Source organism: Polypterus senegalus, chromosome 10 (genome assembly GCF_016835505.1).
Source record: "Polypterus senegalus isolate Bchr_013 chromosome 10, ASM1683550v1, whole genome shotgun sequence".
NCBI lineage: Eukaryota > Metazoa > Chordata > Cladistia > Polypteriformes > Polypteridae > Polypterus > Polypterus senegalus.
The window spans coordinates 152,932,923-152,952,054 of record NC_053163.1 but is presented as its reverse complement, the minus strand read 5'-3'; the positions used below and the strand labels follow the sequence as shown (position 1 = coordinate 152,952,054).

At 44.4% G+C, this 19,132-nt stretch overlaps 1 long non-coding RNA gene across 1 annotated transcript in view; it reads right to left on the bottom strand.

Moving 5' to 3' along the window:
- The window catches only part of LOC120537852, a 29,209-nt gene extending 17,705 nt beyond the window's left edge, over positions 1-11,504 (bottom strand). Inside the window, exons 1-3 of the long non-coding RNA XR_005635398.1 lie at positions 10,224-11,504; positions 4,967-5,127; positions 1,293-1,450 (exon numbers count right to left, since the gene is read on the bottom strand). This is a non-coding gene — a long non-coding RNA (uncharacterized LOC120537852). The remainder of the gene's footprint in view (positions 1-1,292; positions 1,451-4,966; positions 5,128-10,223) is intronic.
- Between the last annotated feature and the right edge of the window lie 7,628 nt (positions 11,505-19,132).

The window sequence follows — 19,132 nt, the reverse complement described above, 5'->3', positions numbered from 1 at the left end:
GGAAGATCGACAGTTTTGAACTTTGGTGCTCGCATGAATAGCGAGAGTAACGAACAAAGAAGTGCTAGAGCGCATAAAGACGGACCTCTCGTTAGACGGGAAAATCACTAGACTCAAACTGACCTATTTCGGTCATACAATGCGATTAAATTCGCTAGAAAAAATTGGTCATGCTAGGGATGGTAAGCAGCAAAAGAAGACCCGGCCGCCAGCAGACTCGTTGGCTTAACACCATCAAAGCAGACACAGCATGAGCATAACACAGCTCAAAGAAGCTGTGCAAGATCGAAAAGCGTTGAGAGAGTTAGCTTATAGAATCGCCGAAGGTCAGAAATGACTGAACGGATGACACACACATGCTCCAGGCAGGGCGTAGGTGCACGGGGCAGCATACATGAGCAGCACAGGGGAGTTGATGGGGACTTGGCTGACCTGATATTCATATGTGGACATGCGTGGTGGCCAATGTCCTCTTTAACACCCTGGAGTCCATGATTGTAGCACCTACACCCAGTGAAGTATAAACAGGAGTCTGAGCAAGAAACGTTAGACACAAGTAGAAAAGTAATGGAGAAAATCAGCCACAGGGGATGCACAAACCAGTGTGTTTCTTCGTGTAGGTCCCAAGCCCGGATAAATGGGGAGGGTTACGTCAGGAAGGGCATCCGGTGTAAAGTTTTCCCAAATCAATATACGGATAGCAATACAAATTTCCATACCAGATCGGTTGAGCGCTGGGTTAACAATGACCGCCACCAGTACTGTTAGCCAACAGGGTGCTGGCGGAAATTGGGCTACTGTTAGGCCGAAGAAGAAGAAGGAGAAGAAGAGGGGGAGACGTGTCCGGAGGCAGGAGGAGAGGAGGAAGGTAAAGAGAGTGGAACTGAGGGTAGGAATTTTGAATGTTGGCAATATGACTGGTAAGGGAAGAGAGTTAGCAGATATGATGGTGTAGCGGTCCGGTGCTGCTAAGATTCACATTGTCAAGACTGACGGTGATTTATTTACTTTTATAGAGGATCCCAGGGACGTTACCAGCCTTGGCCCGACCCGCACACACTCAAAAACAGACACAAAATAAAGCACACAGGGAACTAACAACAATTAAAGAATATAATGAAATTAAATATAAATAATACCACCCCAGTACCCCACGGCGATATTACACTGAACATATAAACACAAACACCACACAGCAAAGTCCATGGAATACCAAACCGGATGTAATGAGAGATGACAAGATTAAGTCCAGAGATCTGTATGTTAGAAGGATATGAAAAAAACAGTCCTACCAGTAGACACTGTAAGGGTGAAGACGGCTGGATTGTTCAGGAGCGCTCCTTTACTTGCAGGAAAGCCGTGAATCCTCAAACAGTCCTCAGCACACAGGTAGACAGACGATCCAGACCCCAACAACGAATGCAATCCAGGACACAGCGACTAAATAGGGCTTAACAGAAGGCAGTTAGACAAGTAACGAAACACAAAATACAACAACAAAAAAACACCTCTCTTTCACCTCTGGCCACCTGCCCTCCTTTTAAACTCCTCTGACACCTTTGACCCCAACAGCCCCTGCAGGGACTGCTGGGAGATGCAGTTCTAACTATAAGTAGCATTGCTACAATGGAGAGAAGGAAGGTTGACATATTGAGCGTGCAAGAGACTAAATGGAAGGGGAGTAAGGCCAGGTGGATCGGAGGTGGATTCAAATTGTTCTATCATGGTGTGGATGGGAGGAGAAAAGGAACAGTCAGCATGTCAAGAGTGTTTTAGAGGTGAAAGAGTGTCAGACAGAGTGAGATTATGAAGCTGGAAATTAGAGGTGTGACAATGAATGTTGTTAATGCATATGCACCGCAAGTTGGGTGTGCAATGAATGAGAAAGAAGATTTTTGGAGTGAGTTGGATGAAGTGATGAACAGTGTACCCAAGGGACAGAAAGTGGTGATTGGAGCGGATTTCAATGGACATGTTGGTGAAGGGAACAGAGGAGACGAGGAGGTGATGGGTAGGTATGGTGTCAAGGAGAGAAATGAAGAAGGTCAGAGGATAGTGGATTTTGCCAAAAGGATGGACATGGCTGTGGTGAATACGTATTTTAAGAAGAGGGAGGAACATAGGGTGACGTACAAGAGTGGAGGAAGATGCACACAGGTAGATTACATCCTATGCAGAAGAGTTGATCTGAAGGAGATTGAAGACTGCAAAGTGGTGACAGGGGAAAGTGTAGTTAAGTAGCATAGGATGGTGGTCTGTAGGATGACGTTGGAGATCAAGAAGAGGAAGAGAGGGAGGGCAGAGCCAAGGATCAAATGGTGGAAGTTGAAAACGGAAGACTGCAAGGTTGAGTTTAGGGAGGAGGTGAGACAGGCACTGGGTGGCAGTGAAGAGTTACAGACAGCTGGGAAACTACAGCAGATGTAGTAAGGGTGACAGCAAGAAGGGTGCTTGGCGTGACATCTGGACAGAGGAAGGAGGAAAAGGAAACCTGGTGGTGGAATGAGGAAATACAGGAGAGTATACAGAGGAAGAGGATGGCAAGAAGAAGTGGGATAGTCAGAGAGATGCAGAAAGTAGACAAGAGTACAAGGAGATAAGGCACAAGGTGAAGAGAGAGGTGGTGAAGGCTAAAGAAAAGGCGTATGATGAGTTGTATGAGAGGACGGACACTAAAGAGGGAGAAAAGGACCGGTGGGCTACAGAGAGGGACTGAACTGGGAAAGATGTGCAGCAGGTTAGGGTGATAAAGGATAAAGATGGAAATGTACTCACAAGTGGGGAGAGTGTGTTGAGCAGATGGAAAGAGGACTTTGAGAGGCTGATGAATGAAGAGAATGAGAGAGAAGAGGTTGGATGATGTGGAGATAGAGAATCAGGAAGTGCAATGGATTAGCAAGGAGTATGTAAGGACAGCAATGAAGAGGATGAAAAATGGAAAGGCCGTTGGTCCAGATGACATACCTGTGGAAGCATGGAGGTGTTTAGGAGAGATGGCAGTGGAGTTTTAACCAGATTGTTTAATGGAATCTTGGAAAGTGAGAGGATGCCTGAGGAGTGGAGAAGAAGTGTACTGGTGCTGATATTTTAGAATAAGGGGGATGTGCAGGACTGTAGTAACTACAGGGGAATAAAACTGATGAGCCACAGCATGAAGTTATGGGAAAGAGTAGTGGAAGCTCGGTTGAGAAGTGAGGTGATGATTAGTGAGCAGCAGGATGGTTTCATGCCAAGAAAGAGCACCACAGATGTAATGTTTGCTCTGAGGATGTTGATGGAGAAGTTTAGAGAAGGCCAGAAGGAGTTGCATTGCGTCTTTGTAGACCTGGAGAAAGCAAATGACAGGGTGAGGAGAGGAGCTGTGGTATTGTGTGAGGAAGTCTGGAGTGGCAGAGAAGTACATAAGAGTTGTACAGGATATGTACGAGGGAGCGTGACTGTGGTGAGGTCTGCGGTGGGAGTGACGGAGGTGGGATTACATCAGAGATTGTCTCTGAGCCCTTTCTTATTTGCAATGGTGATGGACAGGCTGACAGACGAGATTAGACAGGAGTCTCCGTGGGCTATGATGTTTGCTGATGACACTGTGATCTGTAGCAAGAGTAGGGAGCAGGTTGAGGAGACCCTGGAGAGGTGGAGATATGCTCTAGAGAGGAGAAGAATGAAGGTCAGTAGGACCAACAAGACAGAATACATGTGTGTGAATGAGATGGAGGTCAGTGGAGTGGTGAGGATGAGGGAGTAGAGTTGGTGAAGATAGATGAGTTTAAATATTTGGGATCAACAGTACAGAGTAATAGGGATTGTGGAAAAGAAGTGGAAAAAGACAGTGCAGGCAGAGTGGAGTGAGTGGAGAAGAGTGTCAGGAGTGATTTGTGACAGACGGATATTAGCAAGAGTGAAAGGGAAGGTTTACAGGACGATAGTGAGACCAGCTATGGTATATGGGTTGGAGACGGTGGCACTGACCAGAAAGCAGGACACAGAGCTGGAGGTGGCAGAGTTAAAGATGCTAAGATTTGCATTGGGTGTGACGAGAATGGATAGGGTTAGAAATGAGGACATTAGAGGGTCAGCTAAAGTTGGGCGGTTGGGAGAGAAAATCAGAGAGATGAGATTGTGTTGGTTTGGACATGTGCAGAGGAGAGATGAGGGGTATATTGGGAGAAGGACGCTAAGGATAGAGCTGCCAAGGAAGAGGAGAAGAGGAAGACTTAAGAAGATGGATGTGGCGAGAGAGGACATGCAGGTGATGGGTGTGACAGAACAAGAGGCAGAAGACAGGAAGATATGGAAGAAGATTATCCACTGTGGCAACTCCTAACATGAGCAGCCGAAAGAAGAAGAAGAAGAAAAGTAATGGAGAAATAGGGGGGTTTAAACGGAGGTTAAAGTGAAAGTAAAAAGACATGAAAGGGAATGGTAGAGTCATGGCAAAGCCGGGTCTGTGAAGAGGAGGCAGGTGGTTGGGAATGACCCTGAGGGGAGCGAGTGGATGCTGCTTATGGGGTACCCAAGAAGCAACAACAACCAATCGCTCTGAGTGGGCTACCGCGGACATTGAAGGGTGTCAGCTGGAGAAGACGCAGGGCTTGGCAGGGCTCCCCACTGAATGACAGGCTTGGTGGCAGAGACACGAGACCAGACAAAGGTTGACTGTTCCTGTAAGTGGACATCCCCTCCTATTGAGGAGACTGTTAAGGTAAAGCAGAGGGGAATTTCTTTTTAGAACGGAAGCAATGTAGCTCATGGTTGAAAGTTTTTTTGAGTAATTATAACCTTGTTTTAACCATTTGGATCAATTATTGTTATATATCGATTACTTTTAACTTCCACATGAACACTGTTGCCGGACAGAGGAATGACAGCACCACAAAGCAAGAAAATTTGAGACTTGAGTCATCCAGTTAATTGTCTGAAGACACAAAAGGCAAAACAAAAGAAACACTCTCCAGCGTGTACTTACGTTTTACCGCTGCCCTGGTAGAACAACTAAACCCCGGGTCGCCGCACAATCAGAAAACTGCTGGAGCAAAGCAGTTTGATATCTAAAATCTTTCGGGGCAAAGTGACCAACACTCGTCCTTTTCTTTGACGCCTCACCACATGTCCCAGCTCAGCATTAAACTATAAACAATACCACAAATAAAGAAGATGTTAGAAATACACACATACTGTATATATCTTACATATAGACAAAAAACAAACAAGCAAGTACATAACATAGCCATCAAAACCACCTTTTCCCGGTTTAGGAGCGAGATGTTCATGTCCATCCATCCATTGTCCAACCTGCTATATCCTAACACAGGGTCACGGGGGTCTGCTGGAGCCACTCCCAGTCAGCACAGAGCACAAGGCAGGATCAAACCCGGGGGCAGGTCACCAGCCCACCGCAGGGCACACACACACACACACACACAACAAGCACACAATTTAGAATCGCCAGTGCACCTAACCAGAATGTCTTTGGACTGTGGGAGGACACCCACGCAGAAACGGGGAGAACATGCAAACTCCACGCAGGGAGGACCCATGAAGCGATCCCAGGCCTCCTAACTGCAAGGCAGCATCGCTACCCACCGCGCCACCGTGCCACCCTATCCCTATTTAGTCAGGTGATAATTGGTTGTTAGAGAAACCTTTCTAACTGCATTACACTGCTGAAACCTGCCACGCCATCCATCCATCCATGATTGAAACTGTCCACCGTGCCGCCCCTTGGGACAGCTTAGCTATTAGCTAAACCAGGGGTCCTCAGTCACAGTCCTGGTGGGCCGCAGTGGCTGCAGGTTTTTGTTCTAACCCGGCTCCTTAATTAGAAAGCAATTCTTGCCAATAATTTAATTTCTTGGCTTGTTAGTTGCTTTAACTCTGCTGTGTCAGGTCATTCTCATATATTAGATTTTCTTCCCCTTTCTAAGGATATCATCCCAATGATTTGAAAGCTAAAATGGAGGAGTAATTCTCAGTCCTTCACTTTTTTCTCCTCACTTTCCTTGCAAGTATTTAATTAAACCCAATAGTGCATGATAAATACACACAATGGTAACAAATGGAAAAATGCTGGGCTCTTTTGTCATTTGCATGTTATTGCTAATTAGGAGCCATTAGAAACTGAGAATACAGCTGTTTAAGACTAAAATAAGCAATAAGGGTTCAAAATCTTAACAAGCGAGACCACTAAAATGAAGCAGAAGCAATAAGGGCTTCTCATTGAGCAATTGGGTTGGAGCAAAAACCTGCAGCCACTGCGGGCCTCCAGGACCATGATTGAGGACCCCTGAGCTAGATGGACTGAATGGTCTCCTCTCATTTGTCAGAATTTCTTATGTTTCTACACAACAAAGGCATCAAAAGTGGACAAAGCCTAGAAATATTTTGTGGAGAAATATGTTTATAATCACCAATGTAAGTCGACATGGATTTTGGACTTCCTAACCGGCAGACCTCAACAAGATTGGCAGCATCACTTTTTCCACCGGTGGCGCAGTGGTAGTGCTGCTGCCTCACAGTAAGGAGACCCGGGTTCGCTTCCCGGGTCCTCCCAGCGTGGAGTTTGCATGTTCTCCCCATGTCTGCGTGGGTTTCCTCCCACAGTCCAAAGACATGCAGGTTAGGTGCATTGGCGATCCTAAATTGTCCCTAGTGTGTGCTTGGTGTGTGTGTGCCCTGTGGTGGGCTGGCGCCCTGCCCGGGGTTTGTTTCCTGCCTGGAGCCCTGTGTTGTCTGCGTTGTCCAGATACTGAGGAGCACATTGCACGTCGTTTCGTTCAGATTGCTTCGTCCTGGCGAGAGTTATTACAGAATATTCAGGGCCTCTTTCGAGTGAATCTCCCTGTATATAAAAATAACAACATACAGTGCAGTAATCTATCCATTCATCCAATACAGGGTCATGGGATTGTCTTATATATAAACGTTTATGTGTGGAAATGTGTGTGTTTGTCTGTCCGGCCCGGAAGTGCGAGGCCACAGCATGAAGCTCAAAGAGCCAGCAAGGTGGCCTCAAGTTAACAAGTCGGAAGAAGAAAGACGTACGAGGCTACAGCATGGAGCTGAAAGAAAGGGACTCCATCACCAAAGTGAGACTGCTAAGGAAAGAAAAATGAGAGCGATACTCCCTTAGCTGCTGATAGACAAGGGGGGACGAGCACATCCGCTAAACGAAACCGCCGACTCTGCATTTCCATTTTTTTCTGACGATTTCAAGAGTTTCTAGGAGCCCGGGCTTTTTACAGCATCGGCTTACCCAGCTAGTATTGTTATAAATTGTGGATATAGTAATATGAATATAATGAGAGATTGTAATATTTAATGAGTGGTGCTGCCCCCAGTGGTGCACGGGTGGCGCTGCTGCCTCGCAGTAAGGAGTCCCGAGTTCTGACTCTATGGAGTCTCCGTGTTCTCCTTGTGTCTGTGTGGCTTTCCTCCGTGTGCTCCGGTCTCCTCTTGCTGTCCAAAGGCAGGTGAGTTGGCGAAGCTAATTTGGCCCTGGGGTGTGTTGGGTGTGTGGGTGTGTGTGTGTTGCCCAGTGATAGACTGGCACCCTGTCCTGGGTTTGTTCCTGCCTTGTGCCCTATGCCAGCTGGTATAGGCTCCAAGCCACTCTAGTCTGGATTAAGTGGGTTTGAAAATGACATGACAGTGCCACCCAGCCATCCATTTCCAACCGTACTTAAAGTGGAGAAGTTTGTTTTTTTTTCAGTCTTTTAATTACAAAAAGTACCATTTCATGTGGGACCGTTGAAAGAAATCGTGGTGTCAAAGGACGCAGCGGTTTTCGTATAAATTCTCAGAAAAGAGCATTTCACGATGTGATTTTGTTTTTCAAAGCACCCAAATTAAAGAGTATTTTTCACTGTTAAAATCTTACTGTTTCTCTTTTTGAGATTTATAGGGTCCCAAGGGGGTGGCATGGTGGCACAGCGGTGGTGCTGCTGCCTCACAGTAAGGAGACTGGGTTTGCTTCCTGGAGTTTACATGTTCTCCCCGTGTCTGCCTGGGTTTCCTCCCACAGTCCAAAGACATGCAGGTTAGGTGCATTGGCGACCCTAAATTGTCCCTAGTGTGTGCTTGGTGTGTGGGTGTGTGTGTGCCCTGCGGTGGGCTGGCGTCCTGCCCGGGGATTTGTTCCTGCCTTGCGCCCTGTGCTGGCAGGGATTGGCTCCAGCAGACCTCCGTGACCCTGTAGTTAGGATATAGCAGGTTGGGTAATGACTGACTGACCTTCTCCACATTGATCTTTAACACAGGTACCCTAGGGGGTTTTGTGCTTTACAAAGTGCTTCACAAGATGACAAAAAGAAAGTTATATAAAATTAAAACATATAAGATTAGACAAGAATCTTCTTCTTTTGGCTGCTCCCATTAGGGGTTGCCACAGTGGATTAATATATATATCCATCCATCCATTTTCCAACCCATTGAATCCAAACACAGGGTCACGGGGGTCCGCTGGAGCCAATCCCAGCCAACACAGGACGCAAGGCAGGAACCAATCCCGGGCAGGGCCAACCCGCCACAGTAATATATATATATATATATATATATATACATATATAAATATATATATATATATAGATAGATGTAATGACCTCATAACTGCACTCGTTGCCCCATTCCATCTGTCAATCCCACCATCCCTTACTCTTAAACTCCTCCCACTTGTAGAACACAGCCCACCTTTTTACTACTGAGGACTAGTATAGGGTGGCACACGAAAAAGCAAACCATCTCCGACTTCAATGTCGACGTACATTTCTTAGCCTGTACACAAAACAAGCAATGAGGCCCGATTATTTTTGCGGTTTACAGCTGACCCAGTCTTACGCCACTTCTGCACCAAGTCGTGAATACTACTCTTTGCTGGTAGGTTTACGCCAGGAAACTTTTGTGTGAAAATGTCCTGCATTTCCTTAAAAGAACCGGTAGACACATACGCCTCCACTATTCCAATCCTCTGTTCCAGATGTCTTTCACGCACGTCTGTACCCACTGGCTCACAGCTTCCTTACTAATGCACAGTTGGGGCTGCTGACCCCGTCACGACATGGAGGCTCTGTGACCGCGACGTCACCCACCTGTATACAGTAATTGCTCGAGCCAGTCGGTCAGAGACGGTTCGGTTTTTTGTGTGCCACCCTTTATTCTATGCCTTATACAGTATTATTGTAATTTCTGTTTGGCATTATATGTATTGGGTGGCACGGTGGCGCAGTGGTAGGGTTTGCTTCCCGGGTCCTCCATGTGTGGAGTTTGCATGTTCTCCCCGCGTCTGTGTGAGTTTCCTCCCACAGTCCAAAGACGTGCAGGTTAGGTGCATTGGCAATTCTAAATTGTCCCTAGTGAGTGTGCTTGGTGTGTGTGTGCCCTGCGGTGGGCTGGCTGGCACCCTGCCCAGGGTTTGTTTCCTGCCTTGCACCCTGTGTTGGCTGGGATTGGCTCCAGCAGACCCCCGTGACCCTGTAGTTAGGATATAGCGGGTTAGATAATGCATGGATATTATATGTATTATTATGGTTTTGTCACTGAGAATTAAGTTTTCTTTTATTTAAAGTTTATTTTCAAATACACACTAGAAATTCTTTTCTACGCCTTTCTTTTGGCTAAAAACAGGCTGCCACATGGGACTTCAGTTCCCAGTATGCCTTGCAGGTATCCATAAAGGTAGCATCGCCCAGGGATGCCGCCACCTAGCATATCAGGGACACATGTATTTATGGTAGGTTGTCTGCCTCTGTCCTTACATGATACTGGCCTCCCGGTTGGGTACAATTCCTTGCCCCATCCCGTCTGGCACATCTGCCCGTGTGTTCCATCCATCACATCAGTTTCAAGTTATTTCAGAGACAATCATGAGTTTTTCTTTTTTCGTGAAGGGATATCAACATATTTGTCAATGTCTGTATTTACCCAAGTCAGTTAATTGTCTGTTGCAACCTTCACCGAGTACATGCTGTGTATTTCATTTCTGATCAGGCCCAACCTTGAATTTTTTTCTGTTTCTTTGTTCTACAGATGATTGTGGAAGAAGCTAAATTGAATTGAATTGAATTCCTTTTATTGTCATTGTACACAGTACAGTGTCAAAACAATAATATTCTCATAAAATTACAAAAATTGCCCAGTAAAACAATAAAACCATGCAATATGAAAACATAAATACAATGTACATATACATACAGTGTAAAGTGCTCTACTGGGACTACTTAAAGGACTACCTGAGTGCGTTTATAGCTCTTGGGATGAAACCGTCTCTGAGCCTCGAGGTTGTTGCATAGAAGGTTCTGTAGCATTTGCTGAATGGGAGAAGTTCAAGCAGACTACGACATGGATGAGTGGAATCCATGAAGACGTTGGTGGCTTTCCTGAGGCAGTGTGTGCCATAGATGTCCTCCAGGGCTGGAAGCTGTACCCTTACAATCCTCTGTGCTCTCGACACAACCCGCTGTAGAGAGTTCCTTTCAGCTGCTGTGCAGCTAAGATACCACACACAAATACAATGGGTCAAAAAACTCTGTGGTGCAGCGGTAGTAGGTCAGCAGCATCCATCGAGGGAGGCCAGCTTTTTTCAACATTCTTAAGAAAAACAGCCGCTGCTGTGCCTTCTTCAATGGTGCCGTGGTGTTAGCTGTCCATGAAGGGTCCCTATTGATATACAGTATATCCTCAGGAAACGAAAGCTTGATACACCTTCCATCCTGTCACCCAGTGAGGAAAATTGGAGCATGAACCTCATCACGTGATCTTCTGAGACTGATGATGAGTTCCTTGATCTTCCATGCATTGAGGGATAGGTTGTTCGATGAGCACCATCTCACCAGATTTTTCACCTCCACTCTGTAGTCTGATTCATCATTATTGGAAATTAGCCCAATCACTGTGGTGTCATCTACAAATTTTATGATGGTATAGGTGGCATATGCAGGTAAACAATCTTGAGCGAAGAGGGAGTAGAGGATAGGGCTGAGCACACCGGCTTGTGGTGTGCCCATGTTCAGGTTGGAAGAGAAATTGGGGCCTGACTGTACTGCCTGATGGCCCCCTGACAGGACGCCGAGGATCCAATGACATAGTGGTATGCTGGGGCCCAACTGGTGCTGTTTATGGATGAGCTGGAAGGGGACAACAGTATTGAAAGAAGAGCTTTAATCCACAAATAGCATCCTCGTGTATGTGTCCTGTCCCTCCAGATGAGCCAGGGCTGTGTGCAGAGCTGGACAGATGGCATCCTCTGTAGATCTATTAACTCTGTAAACAAATTGATATGAGTCCAGGGAGGCTGGGATGTTGGCTTTAATGTAAGAGAGCAAACACTCTGCAAACACGTACTGTATGTGTGAATCTTCATCTCTTATGGCTACCTCAGTGTGGCTCTAGTGTCACAATGCTCAGTAATGGCTTTATTGTTCTTATTGTCAGCCATTACTGGCACATGTACAACAACAACATTTATTCATATAGCACATTTTCATGCAAATAATGTAGCTTTACATAATGAAGAAAAGAAAAATAAACGACAAAGTAAGAATTAAAATAAGACAACATTAGTTAACATAGAATAAGAAGTAAGGGCCGATGGCCAGGGAGGACAGAAATCGATCATCTTCTTTTAGATGTTTGCCTAAAGTTCTCACAAGATCTCATTTGCTAGTGTGCACAAAAATCTCCAAGTGATACAAGTAAATGTAAAAAACAGGCGAGACACATTTGTTTTCGAAAATTCCATTTTTGTTCAAGAGCAGGCGGGTTTTGGCAAGTTTTCAAGTGAGATAAAGTTCTGTCAAGTTTTGGAGCGCAGCCAGGGAATCTGCAAAAACAGAGCGATCAGGTTCCAAGTCTCCAACAGGAAGGAGCCGGGCTGTTTGTCTGAAACTGTGAATGGATTCCTGACGGGGTGCAGTCTGTTTTGTGCCACCCGCCCCAAAGAGGAGGTCCGTAGACAGCCAGAACATGGCATCTGTGTTTTGAGTAACACAACATAACATGTTTACTCTGAATGCACTGTGCGCCCAGTTATTAGGCAAGTCAGCATTCTGAACTTATCATGACTTCTGTGCACATTTTCTAATTCTAAACCTGAATGCTTATTGGATGCACTCATTGTCAGGGGATAGGTAGTTGTTTAATATGGGAGCATGCGGCTTAAAGTGATTAACCTTCTCAGCGTTATGTTTACTCCCTGAAAGAAAAGCCCAATTTTTTTTTTATCAACAAAATGTTACTACATGTGATGGAAACATGGCAATACTAAAACATCATCACAAATACAGTAGAGAAAGCCTGTCGAGTGTCCACTGCTGTACTGATTCAGATTTACTGTACATCCTTGGGCAATTTCAGAACACAGCAAGAGAGAAAAGAATGGGAGGTCAAACTCATGCTAAAATTGAATACATTACAACATGGTTTGAATAGAGACATGGGTCTTATGGCCAGGTATAAGGATTGTTTGCATCTCTCAGACTGACACAGACAACCTGATTACAGACCCACATTGTATGGGAAAACTCATCAAAAACTTCCAAAGACTTGTTGAATAGTTATCTTATCCAAAGATCTTGACCATACTTTGTTCTTCTCACTTGTTAAATGAATTTTAGCCTGAAGAGGTCTATTAATTTTTTACATTTAAGATTTTTCATTTAAAGATTTACCAATGTTGTTTCTTGTCCTATTGTGTGGATATAAACACAGGGAACTCCAGTTTCTGTATTACATCTTGGCAGAAGAAGGGGCCTGAGTTGCCTTGAAAGCTTTCATATTGTAATCATTTCAGTTAGCCAGTAAAAGGGGTCATTTTGCTTGACTTCTCACTACATAAATAATGGCTAACACGGTACAACACCCTAGTACTATTTGTTGCCGTAAGCAGTGGTATAAGCAACAAAAGCAAATTGATGGAGTAATACAGCCTGGTGGAGATACTTGAAAGTTCAAGTTCCAAAAGTTGCACAGTGCCTGAAGTAAAAAGAGAAGTGGTCAGATATCACATATGACGTGAAAAGGTGAGTTGTAGCCCACTGTCTATTTCTTCTGTTTCAACAAATATTTCAAAAGCTGACCCCAGTGCCAAGGATGTAACTCCAGGTGGTGAAGGTGCTGCTGTGCCCAGCACATCTTCAGATGCTGGCTGCACGCACACATTTCTGCCTCAGTAACCGCTGGGTGAACATCTGGTCGTGTGCTGATGGACTGTTCTATAAGAGATGTGGCCAATGAACTAAGGGCTGTGTGACATTGACCACAAATTAAATGAATTGGTTAAAAAAATAAATTCTGATTACCTGTTTTTACATTCTGTTAATTACATTCAAATGAAGATGTATGCCTTTATACTGTAGAGTCGGTGCCGAGCGTCACAACAAATCGACTCTCTGCTGTTTGCATGGCTCTTCGAGGTGGCTCTCTATCATTAAAAGGACTGCTTGCTTTTTAAGTAAGTAAGTAAGTGAACTTTATTGTCATTCATACCATACAGCAGTACAACAATGGATACATAGCTGAACAAAACTGCGTTTCTCCAGACTCAATGTGCAGACATAAAAGACAACATACAGACATCACAAACATTTCACTTCTCACACAGAAAGTAGGTAAGACAGCGTAAGACAACACAAGGCAGCACAGTACAAACAATAAATACAAAAGATATATTTAAATGTAAGCCAGTCAGTGGGTGAAATATAATTTCCATCCATCCATTTTCCTACCCGTTGAATCCGAAAACAGGGTCATGGGGGTCTGCTGGAGCCAATCCCAGCCAACATAAGGCGCAAGGCAGGAAGCAAACCCCAGGCAGGGCGCCAGCCCACCGCAGGGCACACACACACACACACACCAAGCATACATTAGGGGCAATTTAGAATCGCCAATCCACCTATGAAAGAAAATATTGCACATCGTTTCACAGTGATTGTGTTATTGCACTATATGGATACAATATTTATACATAATATATACAGTACAATATATACAATGTAATATCGTACAATATTACAACACAATATAATGTAAACTTAAGACCTATTTGTGGTAATAAAGTGCACAGGAAGTAAGAGAGCAAAAGGTCAAAGGTTATTTGACAGTGTTTAGTATTCTGATGGCCTGGGGGAAGAAGCTCCTGTTAAATCTGGTCATTCTGCAGTGCATACAGAGGGGAGAAGTTCAAGCAGCTCATGTGCCAGGTGTGTGGGATCTTTTATGATCTTAATGGATCTGCTCTGGCAACGTGAGTAGTATAATTCTTGAACAGATGGGAGTGAGGACCCCTTGATTTTCTTCGCTGTCCTCACCACTCTTCGAAGTATCTTCTGTCCAGCAACAGTGCAACTACCATACCAAACTGAGATGTTGCTGGTCAATATGTAGCGGTCCAGTGCCACTAGGATTCACACCGTTAAGATGGTGGTGATTTATTTATTTTTATAGAGGATCCCAGGGACGCTCCCAGCCTTGGCCCGACCCGCACACACTCACAAACAGAGACAAAATACAGCACACTGGGAACTAACAACAATTAAAGAATATAATGAAATTAAATAATATAAATGAAAACAATAATACCACCCCAGTACCCCTACGGCGATATTACATTAAACACAACTCCACACCGCAAAGTCCATGGAAAGCCACACTGGACGTAATGAGAGATGGCGAGAGTAAGTCCAGAGATGTGTATGTTGAAAGGGAATGAAACACAATCTTACCAGTAGACACTGTAAGGGTGAAGACAGATGGATGGTTCAGGAACACTCCTTTACTTATTGGAAAGCCAAGGATCCACAATCAGACCTCAACACACAGGTAGACAGAAGACGATCCGAACCCCAACAACGAATACAATCCAGGACACGGCGACTAAATACGACTTAATTAACAAAAGGCCGTCCACAGGTAAACGGAACACAAAATACAACAACAAAAAACACTTTTTTTCTTTCCTTGAACACCTGCCCTCCTTTTAAGCCCCTCTGACCACCTTTGACCCCAACAGCCCCTGCAGGGACTGCTGGGAGATGCAGTTTTAACTAACAGTAGCACTTCTACAAATATACTTTCTATAGTGTCTCTGTAGAAAGTTGTGAGGACAGGAGAGGGGAGGTTTGTTCTTTTCACCCTTCGGAGAAAATGAAGTCGCTGTTGTGCCCTCTTGAGAAGAAAAGTGGTATCAGATCACTAGGACAGCATTTTTTCACTTAAGAAACATAGCTAAAGTTAGACCTCTTATATCACTGAAAGATGCTGAGAAATTAGTTCACGCGTTTTTTTTCAGTCGACTAGATTACTGTAACGCACTCCTCTCAGGACTACAAAAAAAGACATAAATCGTTTGCAACGAGTGCAGAAGGCAGCTGCTAGAATCCTAACTAGGAAAAGAAAATCTGAACACATCACACCAGTCTTAACGTCACTACACTGGTTACCTGTGTTATTCAGGATTGACTTTAAAATTCTGCTTATGGTTTATAAAGCCTTAAATAATCTCGGCCCATCTTATATATCGGAATGTCTGACACCTTATATTCCAAATCGTAACCTTAGATCTTCAAATGAGTGTCTCCTTAGAATTCCAAGAACAAAACTTGAAAGAAGTGTTGAGGCAGGCGGGCGGCCTTCTGCTGTTATGCACCTAAAATCTGGAATAGCCTGCCAATAGGAATTCGCCAGGCTGATACAGTAGAACACTTTAAAACACTGCTGAAAACACATTACTGTAACATGGCCTTTTTATAACTTCAATTTAACTTAATCCTGATTCTCTGTATGTTCAATTCTTCATAATAACTACTCATGGTGGCTCTAAAATCCGTACTGACCCCTACTCTCTTTTCTGTTACTTTTTCCGGTTTCTTTGTGGTAGCGGCCTGCGCCACCAACACCTACTCAAAGCTTCATGATGCTCCAACAATGAAGGATGGATTAAAAGCCAGAAGTCTACGTGACCATCATCATCAAGTCCTTCCGTGAGAACCCTAAATCCAAAGAGGACTGTTTCATTTATGTTAGGTAGAATTCCCAGAGGGGACTGGGCGGTCTAATGGTCTGGAATCCCTACAGATTTTATTTTTTTCTCCAACCGTCTTTTTTTTCTTTCGTTTTTTCTGTCCACCCTGGCCATTGGACCTTACTCTTATTCAATGTTAATTAATGTTGACTTATTTTATTTTCTTATTGTGTCTTTTATTTTTCTATTCTTTATTATGTAAAGCACTTTGAGCTACTGTTTGTATGAAAATGTGCTATAGAAATAAATGTTGTTGTTGTTGTTGTTGTGGTCCATGTCAGGTCATCTGTGATGTGCACTCCCAGAAACTTGGTGCTCCTCACTGACTCCACACTGTTTCCATGGATAGTAAGTGCCGGTGTGACATGTGCTTTCTCCTGAAGTCATCGATGATCTCTTCTGTTTTGTTGACATTCAGTGCCAGGTTGTTTTTTTCATACCAGGCAATCAGTTGATTAACTTCTTCTCTGAATGCGGAGTCATCGTCATTACTGATGAAGCCTACTACTGTTGTGTCGTCTGCGAATTTTATGATGTGATTTGAGTTGTAATTGGCACAGCAGTCGTGAGTCAACAAGGTGAAAAGTAGGGGGCTTAGAAGACAGCCCTGGGGAACCCCAGTGTTCATGATGGTGGTCTCAGAGGTGTTTCTTCCAAGACGTACTATCTGGGGTCTGTCTGTGAGGAAGTCTAATAACCAGTCACACAGAGGGGTGTTGATGCCTAGTGGCTCCAGCTTCTTTACCAGGTGTTGTGGGATGGCAGTATTGAAGTCAATAAAAAACATCCTCACATGACTGTTCTTATTGTCCAGATGAGCCAGTGTCAGATGGAGTGCAGCTACTATGGCATCATCAGTGGAGCGATTTGGGCGTTTGCAAATGGAACTTGATCAAACGTGGCAGGCAGTCTGGATGTGATGTGATTTTTGACCAACCTTTCGAAGCACTTCATCATGATGGGTGTGAGTGCTATAGGGCGACAGTCGTTCAGTGATGATGTTGGTGATTTCTTTGGCAGTGGAATAATGGTAGTGGCTTTGAAGCACTGAGGAACAATAGCTTGTCTTCGGGAGATGTTGTAGATGTCTGTGAGAACAACTGTAAGTTGGTCAGCACAGTCTCTGAGTACACACCCTGGTATGTTGTCGGGACCTGCAGCTTTCCATGGGTTGACCCTGCGCAGGGTTCTCCGAACATCACTGTGGTCAAGACAGAGTATTTCATCGTCCATAGTGAGAGGGGCTTTAATTGCTGTTGTGTTGTTATTTTCCTCAAACAGGCTAAAATATATGTAAAGTGTGTTGAGGAAGTCTGTGTTGTCATCACAGGGTGGCGAGGAGGGTTTATCGTCTGTAATAGACTGGATGCCTTGCCACAGGCGCTTGGGATCTTTTGAGTCAGTGAAGTGACTCTGGATTTTATGCCCATAAGGATGTTTTGCTGCTCTCACGCCTCGGTTCAAGTTAGCTCTAGCGCACGGGTGTCGAACTCTGGGCCTGGAGGGCCGCAGTGGGTGCAGGGTTTCATTCTAACCCTTTCCCTAATCAGTGACCAGTTTTTACTGCTAATTAACTTGTTTTCCCTTCATTTTACTAGCCCTGTTTTTAAGGATTCAGTGCTCTGAATTGATTCTTTTCTTCATTAACTGACAGCCAAACAGAAATGAGATGTGAAACGAGCCAACAGATGACCAGCTAAACTGGGATTTCAAACTCCAGCCAGTTCCTTAGTGAGAAGCTGATTCTTGCTGCTAATTAAACCAATTACTTAATTCCACGGCTTGTTGCTGCTCTCATTTTGCCACAGCAGACATTTCCAAAACTGTTGATTTTCTTTTTTTTCTAAGAACACCATCAAGATGTTGTGGTGACCTGAGAGATCAACCTTACTGAGGCCCTCACCTTTCTTCATGTTCAGATAACGTGGTTAGCTGGTGATGTGGCAGCTTGTTTTGTGTCTCATTGTTGTTTGGCTCCTCATTAAGGAAAAAGAAAGAACTAAGGGGTCTGAGTCAAGTTAAATAAAACAAAGGCAAAAGAAGTTAAATTAGCAGCAAAAACTGGTCACTAATGAAGAAGATGGTTAGAATGAAAACCTGCAGCCACTGCGGCCCTCCAGGACTGGAGTTCGACACCCCTGCTATAGTGGATCTGAGAGCGTCTCTGTCCCCAGATTTGAAGGCCGTATTACGTGCTCTCAGGAGGGCATGCACCTCCCTGGTAAACCACGGTTTCTGGTTGGCACGTGTGGTGATGCTCCTGATCATTGTCACATCCTCCACGCACTTGAATATAAATGCTGTCACAGACTCTGCGTACTCCTCCATGTTGATGTGCTGATTAATCGTGGCAGCCTCTCTAAACACATTCCAGTCCGTGCATTCAAAACAGTCCTGGAGCGCTGAATGTGCTCCCTCTGGCCAGGTTCGTATCTGCTTTGTAGACGGTTTGCTTCTCGTTACCAGTGGTCTGTAGGCAGGAATTAGCATAACAGAGAGATGGTCTGAGTTTCCAAGATGAGGATGGGGAGTTGCCTTGAATGCCTGTTTGATGTTTGTGTAAACCCGGTCCAACGTGTTCACAAAGTCAACATGTTCATAAAACTGTCTTTAGGTTGGCTTGATTAAAGTCTCCAGCTACTATATAAACACAGTCCGGGTTTACAGATTGCATTGCACTGACAGATCGATACAGTGTGGATAGCGCTGCCTTTGCGTTTGCGCTGGGGCGGATGTACACAGCTAGTAATGCTAACAGCTGTAAATTCCCTCGGCAGGTAGAATGGTCGGCATTTCAGTGTCAAAAACTCTATATCTTCAGAGCAGTGGCTCGAGAAACGTTCAACATTTGTGCACCCATTGTTGTTTGTGTAAATACTGTACATACACTACAGTGGTGTGAAAAACTATTTGCCCCCTTCCTGATTTCTTATTCTTTTGCATGTTTGTCACACAAAATGTTTCTGATCATCAAACACATTTAACCATTAGTCAAATATAACACAAGTAAACACAAAATGCAGTTTTTAAATGATGGTTTTTATTATTTAGGGAGAAAAAAAAATCCAAACCTACATGGCCCTGTGTGAAAAAGTAATTGCCCCCTTGTTCAAAAATCACCTA